The 16,728-nt window shown below is 48.8% G+C and overlaps 1 protein-coding gene across 4 annotated transcripts in view; it reads right to left on the bottom strand.

Moving 5' to 3' along the window:
• The window catches only part of LOC134910095 (ATPase family AAA domain-containing protein 2-like), a 611,116-nt gene that overhangs the window by 107,045 nt on the left and 487,343 nt on the right, over positions 1-16,728 (bottom strand). The window lies entirely within an intron of this gene.

Genomic DNA, 16,728 nt, shown 5'->3' with positions numbered 1-16,728 from the left:
TCTCTCCCTGTTTTATCATTCTCCAAGGCTTAGTACATCTACCCAGATTATAAAACAAATAAATGTGAACAGGGGTGATATACTGTATATCTAGAAATATAACCAATTCTGCACGTTTGCTTGTTCTAGCAAAAATGGGAAAGCGTTGTTGACCATTTTCTGGTGCAGACTTCTCCAGTTGTTGTGCTGGTCTCCAAGATACTGTGGCATTAGATGCACCTATACAGCGAGGAGCTTTCTCCTTTTCCTTAGTTAAGCTTTCACAATCCACTGATGACTCTTCGGTTTGGTCTACACTAAACTCTTCAGGGTCCAACTGTGCACTCAACAACTGAACAACTCTCCTTTTGGATTCTTTGTGTATCGTATCACACTGGAGAGATGATAAAACCTTCTTTTAACCACAACAGCCTGGTTGCAAGATAAAACAACAAAGTATTCAAACAAACAACAAGGGATTTTAATACCTACCGGTAAATCCCTTTCTTGTAGTCCATAAGGGATACTGTGGTTTACTTAATACGATGGGGTATAGAAGGGATCTAAAGGAGACGGTGCACTTTAAATTTCTTCAACTGGGTGTGCTGGCTCCTCCCCTCTATGCCCCCTCCCACAGTCAGTTATAAGTAAAATAGTGCCCGAGAGAGAAAGGACATACTTGAGAGAAGGAACATAACAACAATGAGTGGTGAGATTCACACACCAGCACACCATAACATAAAACAACCAGCAATGGCTGGAAGAAAACAGCAACAGCTGAACAGGTAACTTTTGGAAAAGAAAAACCTGCAGAGAAGTAAACACACAGAGGCGGACGCCCAATGTCCCTTATGGACTACGAGAAAGGGATGTAAAGGTAGGTATTAAAATCCAGTTTTCTCTGGCATCCAATAAAGATACTGGGGTTTACTTAAGACGATGGGGACGTCCCAAAGCTTCCAGAACGGATGGGAACGTGCGGAGACACCTGCAGTACCGCCTGCCCAAACTGGGTATCCTCGTTGGCCAAGCTATAAAACTTGTAAAACTTCACAAAGGTGTTCTTCTCCGACCAGGTAGCAGCTCGGCATAGTTGCAATGCCAAGACTACACGGGCAGTCGGATGGCGGTCATTAGGTCGACACGCATTAGGTCGACATGGTCACTAGGTCGATATGTTCATAAGGTCGACGTGTACTAGGGTGACATGGAAAAAGGTCGACATGAGTTATTCACAATTTTTACATTTTTTTTTACCTTTTTCATACTTGACAATCCACGTGAACTACAATTGGGAACGGTAACCTGTGCCGAGCGCAGTGGTAGCGGAGTGAGGCATCTTGCCCGAAGCATTGTGAGCGGACACAGTGCACTAATTGGGGTTCCCCGTCACTTTACGAAGAGAACGACACCAAAAACATTCATAAAACTCATGTCGACCTTTTTCCATGTTGACCTAGTACATGTCGACCTAGTACAGGTCTACCTAATGACCATGTCGACCAAACATGGTCGACCTAATGCATGTAGACCTAATGAACCACACCCAGGCAGCCGCCCAGGAAGACCCCACTGATCTTGTAGAGTGGGCCTTCAGAGACTGAGGAACAGGCAAGGCTACCGACACATAGGCCTGTTGGATAGTCAACCTAATCCAACGAGCAATGGACTGTTTAGAAGCAGGGCAACCATTTTTCTGTGCATCAGATTGCACTAACAAGGAATCAGTCTTTCTGATCCGAGCCGTTCTCTTGACATAGATCTTCAAGGCTCTCACAGCTTCTGAGTCCTCAGCTCAGCTCTGTCCTCGTAAAAGACCAAGAAGGGACTTTTACACGATAAGGCCCCCAAATCTGAGACATGCCTAGCAGTAGCCAGGGCCAGCAACATCACCATCTTCCATGTGAGGTACTTGTCTTCTGCCATGGTCAAAGGTTCAAACCAGGAGGACTGTAGAAATTCCAACACCACATTCAAGTCTCAGGGTGCCGTGGGTGGCACAAATGGAGGTTGTATGTGGAGAACTCCCTGAAAGAAGGTCTGAACTTCTGGCAACACTGTCAACTTCTTCTGGAAGAAAATTGAGAGAGCTGAAATCTAGACCTTAAGGGAACCAAGATGTAAGCCCTTATCCACACCAGCCTGCAGGAAACGTAAGAGACGTCCTAAGTGGAACTCTGCAGGTGGATATGTGCGTTCCTCGCACCAGGAGACATATCTCCTCCAGATATGATGATAGTGTTTTGACGTTACAGGTTTTCGGCATGAACCATGGTTGCAATAACCTTCTTGGAAAGGCCTTTGAAAGCTAGGCTGTTCCGCTCAACCGCCAAGCCATCAAACGAAGCAGCCGTAAGTCCGGGTAGACGAACGGGCCTTTTTGCAGAAGATCTTTTCTCAGTGGCAGAGGCCAAGAGTCTGTCACGGACATGTCCAGAAGATTTGCGTACCACGCCCTCCGAGGCCAATCCAGGGCAATCAGAATTTCCTGGACTCCCTGATTCGTTTGAGCACCCTTGGGAGCAACGGAATCGGAGGAAACAGTTAGACCAATCGATAAGGCCAAGGAGACATCAGCGCATCTAATGCCCTCGCTTGAGGATCCCTGGTTCTTGAGCAATACCAGGGAAGCTTCTTGTTTAGTCAATAAGCCATCAAGTCTATCTGTGGGCAGCCCCATAAGTCGATGATCGGTTGAAACACCAGGTAGTGGAGACCCCACTCTCCCGGGTGGAGATCGTGGCGACTGAGGAAGTCCGCTTCCCAGTTGTCCACCCCCGGAATGAAGACTGCGGACATTGCTCTTGCATTTTGTTCTGCCCAGAGGAGAATTTTTGACACTTCTCGCATGCAGGCTCTGCTTTTTGTCCCTCGATTTATGTAAGCCACTGCCGTGGCGTTATCCGACTGAACTTGGATCGCCAGATCCCTGAGCAGAGGAGAGGCCTGAAGCAGAGCATTGTAGATCTCCTGAAGTTCTAGAATGTTGATTGGAAGAAGGGCTTCTTGGGCCGACCACCTGCCCTGGAACTGAGCCCCTTGAGTGACAGCTCCCCATCCTCTCAGACTTGCATCTGTCGTGAGGAGGATCCAATCCTGAATCCCAAAACTGCGACCTTCCAGTAAGTTGGAGGACTGCAACTACCACAGGAGGGAGATCCTGGCCTGAGGTGACAGAAAAATTATCCGATGCATCTGAAGATGTGATCTGGACCACTTGCTCAGAAGATCCAATTGAAACGTTCTGGTATGGAACCTTACGTATTGAATGGCTTCATAGGAGGCCACCATTTTTTCCAACAACTTTATATAAAGATGAATGGAAATCCGAGGAGGCCATAGGACTAGTCGCACCATCTCCTGAAGTGTTCTTGCTTTGTCCTCTGGGAGAAACACTTTCAGGGCCACGGTATCCAGCCACATTCCCAGGAACAGGAGCCGCTGAGTTGGCTCCAAGTGGGACTTCTCTAAATTGAGGATCCACCCATGGTGTGACAGAAGTCGGATAGAGCGTTCTATATGGAGCAATAGAAGCTCCCTGGATCTTGCCTTTATCAAGAGATCGTCCAGATAAGGGACAATATTGACTCCCTGGACCCGGAGCTGGAACATCATCTCTCAGAGCTGTGGATAGGCCGAAGAGTAGCGCCTGGAACTGGTAGTGATCGTTCAGCAGGGCAAACTGCAGGTAAGCCTGGTGAAGCGGCCAAATTGGGATATGGAGATAAGCATCCTTTATATCCAGAGAGACCATGAACTCCTGTTCCTCCAGGCCCACAATCACTGCTCTCAAGGATTCCATCTTGAACTTGAAAACCTTGAGGTAGGGGTTCAAGTATTTTAGATTCAGAATGGGCCTTACCGAACCGTCCGGTTTCGGTACCACAGACAGGTTGGAGTAGTAACCTTTTCCCTGTTGCAGCAGTGGTACTAGAACAATGACCTGGGACTGGACCAACTTTAGGATAGTCTGTTGCAGCATAACCCTTGTATCCTCCAAAGCTGATAAGCCTGATTTGTAAAATCATTGGGGAGGAGCGCTGTCGAACTCCAGCTTGTAGCCCTGGGAAATGAAGTCCCTTACCCAGGTATCCTGGCAGGACACGTCCCAGATGCGGCCGAAGTGACGCAGACGAGCTCCAACCTCGAGATCTCCTCGGTGTGGGTGGGCACCGTCATGTTGAGGCTTTTGTGGAAGCTGAACTGGTGCTTGGTTCCTGGAAACAGCAGCAGTTGGGTTTCTTGTCTTACCTCTGGTGCCTCGTGCCGCATTGGAGGCACCTCTAGCTCTTGATCTGAATCTGCTAGTCCGAAAGCACTGGCTAGACGGCCCCGTGTAGGAACGCCTAGCCGGCGGGGCCCCAGAGGGGAGAAATGTGGATTTCCCTGCAGTAACCTTAGAAATCCATGTATCTAACTCAACCACGAACAGCCACTCCCCTGAGAAAGGGAGAGACTCCACACTGCGCTTGGAATCCTCGTCCACAATCCACTAACTCAGCTACAAAGCTCTGCGCACCGACACTGCCATGGTAGTAATTCTAGCATTACTAGTGCCTATCTCGAGAGAGTCACACAGCACGCGTGCAGTGTCTTGAATGTGTTTGAGGAGGGTCAACGTAGTGACCAGGGGCATATCCCCCGCAAGGCCCTCCTAAATTTGAGTTGCCCAAGTATGGATGGCATGATACATTCAGCAACCTGCTGTCACAGGTCTTTGTGACATGCCAGCTGCTGTGTAAATAGACTTCAGTGTAGTTTCTATTTTCCTATCCCCAGGGTCCTTAAGCTGAAAGGCCCAGGGGCCGGCAGTACCACCTTTTTAGAGAGGCGGGAGACTGAGATATCTACAGCTGGGGGATCTTCCCAATGTTTTCTACCTTCCGGTATAAATGGGAAAGAGCGTAAAAACCTCCTTGTAACCTGATACCTTTTATCAGGATTTTTCCAGGCTTGTTAAAAAACCTCATCTAGTTCCGGAGAATCAGGGAAGGTGATACTGAGCTTATTCTGCGCTAGGAAGCACGAATGTAGTGCAGCAGCATCTGCCAAAGGGATATTTAATACATTCCAGATAGCAAGAATGAGGGGTTCAATACCCTGTGTAGAAGTGGACTCCTCTATCTCAGGTTCCAATTTCTCCTCTTCCTCCTGAATATCCTCAACAGAGTCTGAGAGTAGAACAGGCAGCCCACATTTAAGTGGCCCTGAACTAGGGAGGGGAGGCTGTCTTTCATCAGACTTAGTGGCCAGGTCTGCAATAGCTTGTTGCAGTTGCTGTGTTGTCTGTTTATTAGCATTGAGCTGAGATGACATGTCTGCCATCATAGTCTTTATGGCACCGAGCAATGATGGCTCCTGACCCTCCCCCCAGTCTCCACACTAATTTGGGAATCTGACTGCATTGGTCACATGATAGTGAACCAGTGGTAGGAGGGGAGAATCTGGTGTGACAAACCTTGCATAATGCTTGCTTGACCATAATTACAGTAACAATACACACACACACACACACACACACACACACACACACACACACACACACGTACAATAACAAGCCTGCCCTTACTGCGTGTGAGATGGAGACCTAGGGTGAGAGGAGGACAGCACACCCCAGCCAGTCAGACTTAGGAAATCTGCAGGCTGAATATATTTATATCACAGTAAAAACTGGATTACTTGTCCTATTTAGGACACTAGATTGTGTACAACAGTGGTTCTCAACCTCGGTCCTCAAGTAACCCCAACAGTTCATGTTTTCCAGGTCACCTAGCAGTTGAACAGGTGTATTCATTACTCACTGACACATTATAAAAGACCCGTTGTTAAAAAAAGGGCAGTGAATTTAGACGGGAACATTGGGTTGACCAAAGAGAAAAGTAAGGTGGGCAATACTAAGTACGGTGGGGTTGGAGAGGGAGAGAGAAGGACAGTCTGTATCAGTAACTCTACGGATGCACTAGTTAACCAGGATGGGAAATCCTTAGGAAAACAAACAAATAAAGGAACCGATAAACTAAAATGTATGCTTGCAAACGCAAGAAGTCTAGCAGGTAAAATGGGGGAATTGGAATTGTTAGCATCAAAGGCTGAGTATGACATTATAGGTATTACGGAAACATGGTGGGACGACTCTTACGACTGGGTTGCTAACTTGGAGGGGTATTCTCTTTTCAGGAGGGACAGGGCTAACAAAAGAGGAGGTGTATATCTTTATGTTAAACCATCACTTAAGGGGGGCGTGGCCTGGCACAGCATGGAGTAAGCAGCAGGCTGCTGTAGCTCCCTATTCTTCATCCTTGAACCCATCCTTAACCCCGGTGTTTTTGGAATTCACACTCATCTGCTGCTGTGTGAACCTCTCCTGCACCCCCTGAGACGTCTGGCGCCGCTGTGCGCCTTGTACCTGCAGAGATTTGGACATTGTGGCGGGACCTCCCCGGCCCGCAGCAGCGCCTTCTGCCCTGCTTGTGAACCCTCCCTGCACCAGTGGCGTGCGGTGAGGTCAGTGGCTGGTGAGGCACTGCAGCCATAATCTCTGTGGAGTCTCGACGAGGTCATCTTCTGCCGCCACTAATGGGTGCCGACCCTGCCAATGGCCTACAAAATCGCCGCCATTAACTGCCTGACCCCCAGCCGCTAAGCTGCATCTCAGTCTGATGCGGCCAGTGCCTGCAGCCTTCCTGCTCATCATACTTGTGATGAGCAGGTGGCTAATACATTGTCAATTTTCATACATTTATGGGAGACAGAGAGGTGGAATATGGGGAGATGGGAGAGAGAAGAGAAATATGAAGACAGGACGGATAGACAAGAGAGTAGGCACAGGGGAAGATGGCAGAGAGAGAGGAATAGGGTGAGAAGGAAGAGAGACGGAATAGGGGGCAGAAGGAAGATAGAGTAGGAATAGAGGGAGATGGGAGAGGAGGAATAGAGGAGATGGCAAAGAGAGAGGAGAAATAGGGGTATACGGGAAAGAGGAGAGTGAGAGGAATAGAGGGAGATGACAGAGAGAGAGAGAGAGAGAGAGAGAGAGAGAGGAGGAGCAGGCTGGCAGACTGGGAGTAGTACTGGTGGAGAGCAGGGGGCAGGATTGGAGTAACAGTAGTGCAGAATAGGGGGACAGGCAGGGAGTAATAGAAGGGGGGGCAGGATGGGAGTAGTGGTGGGAAAAAGTGGGCAGTATGGGATCTCACCTCCTCTAATGCAGCTCCCGGGTCCCAGCCACCGTTGCTCCTTCCATGCAAGCTCACACAGGACGGACAGACAGCCTCAGTAGAAGTTATGGGTTCCGCTCCTCTGGTGTTCTCCGCGTAGTCCAGGGGAACATGGGCGTGGCCTGCGATCGGGTTGGGGGTGGGGCAGGGCTGCACCTCCGCACCAGGTGTACATAAGACTCTTTGTTTTCTGGCTGCCCGCAGCTGTGCCCTCCTCATCACTGGAGCTGTCTGTCCGAGTTCTCTTTGTGACAGTCCAGGGGCAAATGCAGGATTTTTAGGGGGGAGGGGGGGATTCCAGATACGAGAGAGAGGGAGAGAGATAGAAATAGAAGAGTGTGCACATATATAGAAACCTCCAACGTGTGTGTGTGTGTGTGTGTGTGTGTGTGTGTGTGTGTGATATATAAACACAGAGCCAAGGAGACATGGGGAGGGAGAGACAGACAGACAGACATGTGGAGAGAGGGGGACATGGGGGGGAGGGAGAAAGAGGGAGTGAGACACAGACATGTTGACAGAGAGACATACATGCTGAGAGACAGTTCTGGAAAGAGAGTAACTTGGGTGGGAGAAAGAGACAGGGACAAAGAGACACAAACATGGAAAGAGAAACGGACATGGGGAGAGAGAGACAGACATGAGGTGGGATAGAGACACACATGGAGAGAAACAGACACAGGGAAAGAGAGACAGACACAAGGAGGGATAAGACATGGAGAAAGAGACAGACATGGGGAGGGAGAGAGAGTGAAACACACACACATGGGGAGGGAGCAGACATGGAGAGAGAGACACACAGGGAGAGATATACAGAGACGTGGAGACAGACACAGGGAGAGAGACAGACAGACATACGGAGAGAGAGAGAGAGACGAGCAGAGAGAGGAAGAAAGAGGAGTGACATGGGGAGGGAGGAGATATGGAGAGACAGACACAGTGACCAAGAGAGACAGACATGGGGAGGTAGAGATACAGGAAGAGAGAGACACACACACACACACACACACACACACACACACACACACACATTGGGAGGTAGGAGGAGACATGGAGAGAGATACAGACACAAGGAGAGAGAGACAGACAGACATGGGGAGAAAGAGACCGAGACAGGGAGAGACAGACACAGGGAGGGAGAGACTGAGGAAAATGGTATGTTAGCCCAGTGGTTCTCAAACTGTCATCAGGACCCCACACGGTTCACGTTTTCCAAGTCACCCAGCAGCTGCACTGTGTATCACCAACTGTCACATTTTAAAAATCTACAGGTGACCTGCAAAACATGAACCGTGTGGGGTCCTGAGGACCGAGTATGAGAACCTGTGCCCCTATTCCAGGTGCTACAAGGGCAGCGTTTCCACAGCAGCTGTTAATACGTAGAGGTTAGTTACGCCTGAAACAAAATACATGATGAAACAGCGCTCAACAGAATAATATAAAAGAGATGGCATGGTTAATATATTAAAACACTTTCATATGGCAAATATCCCATGTATATCCCAGAAATAGTAAAGTGACAATCAGCTTGCAATTAGCATTAAAATCACATATGTTTAAAAAGTAAATGAAGTAATATGTAACAGTTTATGCCCCTGTTCCAATAATACAGAATACATTTCAATATACCTGTTCCTAGTATAGTCCCTGAGGGGTGATAGGCAGTCTATTGATAAGCACAAAATCAACAGCAGTGAATAGTTACCGCAGCTGATGGTAGGGTCACAATGGACAAGGTCGCATTCTGGCGGCCGGGATCCCGACGTCGGTATGCTGATTGCCAGGATCCCGGCCGCCAGTCAACCATACCCAATGCATTTGAATGACTACTTCTACCTGGTGTAGGATTGTGACCCTACCATCAGCTGCAGTAACTATTCAATGCTGCTGATTTTGTGCTCATCAATAGACTGCCTATCACCCCCCCAGGGACTATACTAGGAACAGATATACTGAAATGTATTCTGTATTATTGGAACAGGGGCATAAACTGTAACATATTACTTCATGTACTTTTTAAACATATGTGATTTTAGCTCAGATTGCAAGCTGATTGTCACTTTACTATTTCTGTGATATACATGAGATATTTGCCAAATGAAAGTGTTTTAATATATTAACCATGCCAACTTTTATATTATTATATGTTATTCCAGTGCCGGATTAAGAGGGGACCCAGGGGGTAAGTACCCCGAGCCCTCCAGGTCTAAGCTGCTGTCCACTGACAATTCTACTGTCTACAGGCTCCACCGCCAGCAACAGCACTCCCAGCAGCAGCGGCAGCTGCTGGGAGAGCTGTGCCAGTGTCGGAGCCTGGAGAGAAATAGAATAATCCCCTACGGCTACACCCTTGATGTTTCTACTGGAGGGCGGGTGACACGTGGAAACGCCCGGGATGCCCGCTGCCAGCAGCAGCAATACAGTCCCTTACAAGGCTGCGTGCCGTGGCCGGTGTCTAAGCTTCTGTCCCAGTACACAGGATTCATTAGAGTGGAGGAGGAGGCGAGGATTGACAGAAGTGTGCCCGCCTCCTCACTGCCCTGCGATCTGTCTCTGTCCCAAACTCCCGTCGCAGCATCAGCTCCAGCTTGTGGTGTTAGGTGAGGAACTCTGAGGAGCAACAGCAGGTTAGATTAGAGTGGACTGATGGGGGAGAGTGCTGGGCACAGGCTGTACTGCACACACCCAGCTCAGACACTAACAAGTGCTTTGTTTAGTGTTTGGGACACTGGCTGCAATGTGCCAATGTGGCTTTGTGCATATGTGAAAGTGGCTGTGTGCATTTGCGTGTGTGTGTGCATATGTGAATGTAGCTGTGTGCATTTGCGTGTGTGCATATGTGAATGTAGCTGTGTGCATTTGCGTGTGTGTGCATATGTGAATGTGGATGTGTGCATTTGCGTGTGTGCATATGTGAATGTGGATGTGTGCATTTGCGTGTGTATGCATATGTGAATGTGGATGTGTGCATTTGCGTGTGTGTGCATATGTGAATGTGGATGTGTGCATTTGCGTGTGTGTGCATATGTGAATGTGGATGTGTGCATTTGCGTGTGTATGCATATGTGAATGTGGATGTGTGCATTTACGTGTGTGTGCATATGTGAATGTGGATGTGTGCATTTGCGTGTGTGTGCATATGTGAATATAGCTGTGTGCATTTGCGTGTGTGTGCATATGTGAATGTGGATGTGTGCATTTGCGTGTGTGTGCATATGTGAATGTGGATGTGTGCATTTGCGTGTGTGTGCATATGTGAATGTGGATGTGTGCATTTGTGTGTGTGTGCATATGTGAATGTAGATGTGTGCATTTGCGTGTGTGTGCATATGTGAATGTGGATGTGTGCATTTGCGTGTGTGTGCATATGTGAATGTGGCTGTGTGTGGCTACGTTCTTTGCAGTTGGACCACACCTCTTTGTTGGTGTACTACATTTTTCAGTTATTTAAAGGGGGGTTACTGTTCGCACTGGGTATGTCTCGTAACAGCCCTGCCCCTGAGTCTGTGCCCACAGGCTTGATCGTCTCCCCTCCGTCTGCAGCGTTAGTGTCGAGTAGACGCGCTGCACAAAAGACAACTGGGGGTGGAGACATCCTCCAAGAAGGCACTGAGGAGCGGGACTCTGAAGGGGAATCATTAAACATATTTTATGAGGTGGGGGTGAGAGAAGGTTATTAAATCCTGACATCAGGGAAGGCCCCCCCCCCGTTTTCAGTGCCCCAGGACCCCTGAAGGCTAGATCCATTTATTCTATTGTGTGCTCTTTCATCATTTTTGGTAGGGGTGAGAGACAGAGAGAGATGGAGACTGACATATGGAGGGAGAGAGGCATGGAGAGACAGACACCAGGAGAAACAGAAACAGGGAGAGACAGACATGCAGAGAGAGAGAGAGAGAGAGAGACAGACAGACATGAAGAGAGTGATATGGGGAGGGAGAGGGAGACTGGTTTGGGAAGGGACTCAGAGAGAGGGACACAGAGAGAGAGAGGGAGAGAGACAGCTACACACATGGAGAGAGAGAGAAACAGGCATAAGGAGAGAAGACAGTGACTACTTACCTGATCAGCCGGCCAGCCAGCCCCCCTCCAGCATGCCAGACATGGACCTGCTGCAGAGACACTTCCTCACCCGACCTGTGAACTCTCAAAGGCCCATGGGAACTGCCTGAGAGGAGCTGGCCGGGTGAAGTGACTCTGCAGCTCCCCCTACAGTTCAGTCAGCCCAGCCTCCACATAAGTGTAATGAGGCTGTGCTGCAGCTGCACATTACAGAGTGAGCCTGCCCTGCTGCCTTGAAGCCCTCCGTCTACGGTAAACTTCGGGGGAGAAGGGGGGGGGGGGGGGTCGGGGGGTCACAATCGGCACCCCTTGGTGTAAGCTCGGGAGGGGGGTGGACATTGTTTGCGGCAGTCAGCCCGGGAAGGGGGGTGGATTGGTATTCTGACAGTACAATCCACCCCTGCTGCCACTGCCCAATCATTCAGTGACAGGGGCGTGCTCTCATATCTGAAAGCACGCTCCTTGTCAAAGCGGCACTCCTAGAGGTGCCGCTTGCAGGGCTTTTTGTAATGGGCTTTTACTGCCCGATGCCTGGCCCCGCCCCCCGCTTCCGTCCCTCTCATATAGCCAGCGGGAGGCACCAAAAGCGGTGCCTCCGATTCATAAGTAAAACCATTTTTTTTAATATAAAAAGATGATTGAAATAATATAAAGTCTAAGCACATACTTATGACACATCATATGTGTCATAAGTATATTCTTTCTATTATTTTAATCATTTATGACAGGGGAGGCACTGCCTCCCCTGACTGCACGTCCCTGCCCTGCACAAGGTACTCTCCCCTCCCCTCTCTGTGGTGCTGGGGCACATGCTCCATTATTAATTGCTGCTGGCAATTACAGAGGCCTGCTGCTTCCCACCCAGTGTGCTCCAGTATATATGTTTATGCCTGGGCCCTGCATTGTGCTGGTTGCCTGAGTCTCTCTCAACATATTTGGATTACAATTCTGATGTGCTGCACTGCCTTCTATGAATACTGACTGTGCCCTGTTTAACTTGGATCCTGTTTGATCACACTCAGGGGTGCATTTTGTGTTTCTTAATTCCCTGAAGCAGCTGCTGTACTCCAAGCTTCACTATATAAGACTTTGCCACTTTCTTTGTGCTTATCTACTCTTTTTTTCCTGGAGCGATTATTCCTCCTGCAGTAGTATGGGAAAAACCGGCAATGCTGCTGCCACTGCTGCGCGCTTGGAAAGATTTACTAGAAATCCACGCGGGCCGACACCCCCGCGTACCCAGGCTACACCGCCTCCCTCACCGCAGCACGCTTCGGAGGAAACCTCTTTTACTGATGCTATGCAATCCACACAGCAAATTCTGCAAGCCATCAATACGTCTGAGACGAGGGTGATGGACAAGATCGGCCAGGTTCAGGCTGATATCTCAATTATTCATCATGACATGCAAAGGCTGCGTGAGCGTGTGGGGGTATAGAGCAACGTGTCTCTGACATTGAAGATGTAAAAGGGAAAAGGGCCCTAATTTGCACACCTTAATTTGGTGATGAGGTGCTACTCTGCTTGAGACCTAGTAAAGTGTACAGAGGGAAAAGGTAGCAGGTGCACTATCTCACACTAGCTCAACCTGTAGTAACCAGAGGCACTTAGCATATTCCTGGCCAGGGCTATGAGCTTACCCACTGCATCAAGGTAGCCTCTCATTGGGTAAGTCCCTAACACTAACTATAGGGGTTCAGGTCCGGGGGGCAGGACACCCCAGAGCCACCCAGCCAGACAACCCCAGGGCATCGCAGGAGTGATAAAAATATAGGGTTAAAGTGGTAGGAGCAGCTGCTGCTGCATGTGTGAATAATGTGAGGAGTAAAAGAAAATTATGTGAAGGTGTTACATATATATAAAACAAACTATAAGTGCCATGGAGTGATGAAATAGTGTTAAATTGCGATGCCCCAGGGACACCCAGCCACGGCAGGCACAGGGAGCCCCGCACCCCAGAGAATTCCCCCCATTATGGACTGCCATATTAAACAAAATGTAGGAGTCTTACCTCAGTGTGCTCATTCCAAATGTAAAGGCTAGAGTGTTGGACTATTTAAAATCAGAGGGGTGGATGGGGCAGGGTGCTAAATTAGGGTGAAGGTGTCTCCTACCTTCAAAAATGTATGAATACATCAGTTACAGTGGGAAAAGGGCCCTAATTTGCACACCTTAATTAGGTAGTGAGGTGCTACTCTGCTTGAGACTTAGTAAAGTGTAAAGAGGGAAAAGGTAGCAGGTGCACTATCTCACACTAGCTCAACCTGTAGTAACCAGAGGCACTTAGCATATTCCTGGCCAGGGCTATGAGCTTACCCACTGCATCAAGGTAGCCTCTCATTGGGTAAGTCCCTAACACTAACTATAGGGGTTCAGGTCCGGGGGGCAGGACACCCCAGAGCCACCCAGCCAGACAACCCCAGGGCATCGCAGGAGTGATAAAAATATAGGGTTAAAGAGGTAGGAGCAGCTGCTGCTGCATGTGTGAATAATGTGAGGAGTAAAAGAAAATTATGTGAAGGTGTTACATATATATAAAACAAACTATAAGTGCCATGGAGTGATGAAATAGTGTTAAATTGCGATGCCCCAGGGACACCCAGCCACTGCAGGCACAGGGAGCCCCGCACCCCAGAGAATTCCCCCCATTATGGACTGCCATATTAAACAAAATGTAGGAGTCTTACCTCAGTGTGCTCATTCCAAATGTAAAGGCTAGAGTGTTGGACTATTTAAAATCAGAGGGGTGGATGGGGCAGGGTGCTAAATTAGGGTGAAGGTGTCTCCTACCTTCAAAAATGTATGAATACATCAGTTACAAAGGGAAAATAAGAATTTACTTACCGATAATTCTATTTCTCGGAGTCCGTAGTGGATGCTGGGGTTCCTGAAAGGACCATGGGGAATAGCGGCTCCGCAGGAGACAGGGCACAAAAGTAAAGCTTTCCGATCAGGTGGTGTGCACTGGCTCCTCCCCCTATGACCCTCCTCCAAGCCAGTTAGGTACTGTGCCCGGACGAGCGTACACAATAAGGGAGGAATTTTGAATCCCGGGTAAGACTCATACCAGCCACACCAATCACACCGTACAACTTGTGATCTAAACCCAGTTAACAGTATGATAACAGCGGAGCCTCTGAAAAGATGGCTCACAACAATAATAACCCGATTTTTGTAACTATGTACAAGTATTGCAGATAATCCGCACTTGGGATGGGCGCCCAGCATCCACTACGGACTCCGAGAAATAGAATTATCGGTAAGTAAATTCTTATTTTCTCTATCGTCCTAGTGGATGCTGGGGTTCCTGAAAGGACCATGGGGATTATACCAAAGCTCCCAAACGGGCGGGAGAGTGCGGATGACTCTGCAGCACCGAATGAGAGAACTCCAGGTCCTCCTTAGCCAGGGTATCAAATTTGTAGAATTTAGCAAACGTGTTTTGCCCCTGACCAAGTAGCTGCTCGGCAAAGTTGTAAAGCCGAGACCCCTCGGGCAGCCGCCCAAGATGAGCCCACCTTCCTTGTGGAATGGGCATTTACATATTTTGGCTGTGGCAGGCCTGCCACAGAATGTGCAAGCTGAATTGTATTACACATCCAACTAGCAATAGTCTGCTTAGAAGCAAGAGCACCCAGTTTGTTGGGTGCATACAGGATAACAGCAAGTCAGTTTTCCTGACTCCAGCCGTCCTGGAACATATTTTCAGGGCCCTGACAACATCTAGCAACTTGGAGTCCTCCAAGTCCCTAGTAGGTGCAAGGCACCACAATAAGCTGGTTCAGGTGAAACACTGACACCACCTTAGGGAGAGAACTGGGGACGAGTCCGCAGCTCTGCCCTGTCCGAATGGACAAACAGATATGGGCTTTTTTGAGAAAAAACCACCAATTTGACACTCGCCTGGTCCAGGCCAGGGCCAAGAGCATGGTCACTTTTCATGTGAGATGCTTCAAATCCACAGATTTGACTGGTTTTAAACCAATGTGATTTGAGGAATCCCAGAACTACGTTGAGATCCCACAGTGCCACTGGAGGCACAAAAGGGGGTTGTATATGCAATACTCCCTTGACAAACTTCTGGACTTCAGGAACTGAAGCCAATTCTTTCTGGAAGAAAATCGACAGGGCCGAAATTTGAACCTTAATGGACCCCAATTTGAGGCCCATAGACACTCCTGTTTGCAGGAAATGCAGGAAACGACCGAGTTGAAATTTCTTTGTGGGGCCTTCCTGGCCTCACACCACGCAACATATTTTCGCCACATGTGGTGATAATGTTGTGCGGTCACCTCCTTTCTGGCTTTGACCAGGGTAGGAATGACCTCTTCCGGAATGCCTTTTTCCCTTAGGATCCGGCTTTCCACCGCCATGCCGACAAACGCAGCTGCGGTAAGTCTTGGAACAGACATGGTACTTGCTGAAACAAGTCCCTTCTTAGCGGCAGAGGCCATAAGACCTCTGTAAGCATCTCTTGAAGTTCCGGGTACCAAGTCCTTCTTGGCCAATCCGGAGCCATGAGTATAGTTCTTACTCCTCTACGTCTTATAATTCTCAGCACCTTAGGTATGAGAAGCAGAGGAGGGAACACATACACCGACTGGTACACCCACGGTGTTACCAGAACGTCCACAGCTATTGCCTGAGGGTCTCTTGACCTGGCGCAATACCTGTCCCGTTTTTTTTTGTTCAGACGGGACGCCATCATGTCCACCTTTGGTATTTCCCAACGGTTTACAATCATGTGGAAAAAACTTCCCGATGAAGTTTCCACTCTCCCGGGTGGAGGTCGTGCCTGCTGAGGAAGTCTGCTTCCCAGTTTCCATTCCCGGGATGAAACACTGCTGACAGTGCTATCACATGATTTTCCGCCCAGCGAAAAGTCCTTGCAGTTTTTGCCATTGCCCTCCTGCTTCTTGTGTCGCCCTGTCTGTTTACGTGGGCGACTGCCGTGATTTTTTTCCCACTGGATCAATACCGGCTGACCTTGAAGCAGAGGTCTTGCTAAGCTTAGAGCATTATAAATTTACCCTTAGCTCCAGTATATTTATGTGGAGAAAAGTCTCCAGACTTGATCACACTCCCTGGAAATTTTTTCCTTGTGTGACTGCTCCCCAGCCTCTCGGGCTGGGCTCCGTGGTCACCAGCATCCAATCCTGAATGCCGAATCTGCGGCCCTCTAGAAGATGAGCACTCTATAACCACCACAGGAGAGACACCCTTGTCCTTGGATATAGGGTTATCCGCTGATGCATCTGAAGATGCGATCCGGACCATTTGTCCAGCAGATCCCACTGAAAAGTTCTTGCGTGAAATCTGCCGAATGGAATTGCTTCGTAGGAAGCCACCATTTTTACCAGGACCCTTGTGCAATGATGCACTGGTTTTAGGAGGTTCCTGACTAGCTCGGATAACTCCCTGGCTTTCTCTTCCGGGAGAAACACCCTTTTTCTGGACTGTGTCCAGAATC

Source organism: Pseudophryne corroboree, chromosome 4 (genome assembly GCF_028390025.1).
Source record: "Pseudophryne corroboree isolate aPseCor3 chromosome 4, aPseCor3.hap2, whole genome shotgun sequence".
In the NCBI taxonomy this organism is placed as follows: Eukaryota; Metazoa; Chordata; class Amphibia; order Anura; family Myobatrachidae; genus Pseudophryne; species Pseudophryne corroboree.
The sequence above is the reverse complement of the archived record's forward strand: the minus strand, read 5'-3'. Positions and strand labels throughout refer to the sequence as shown.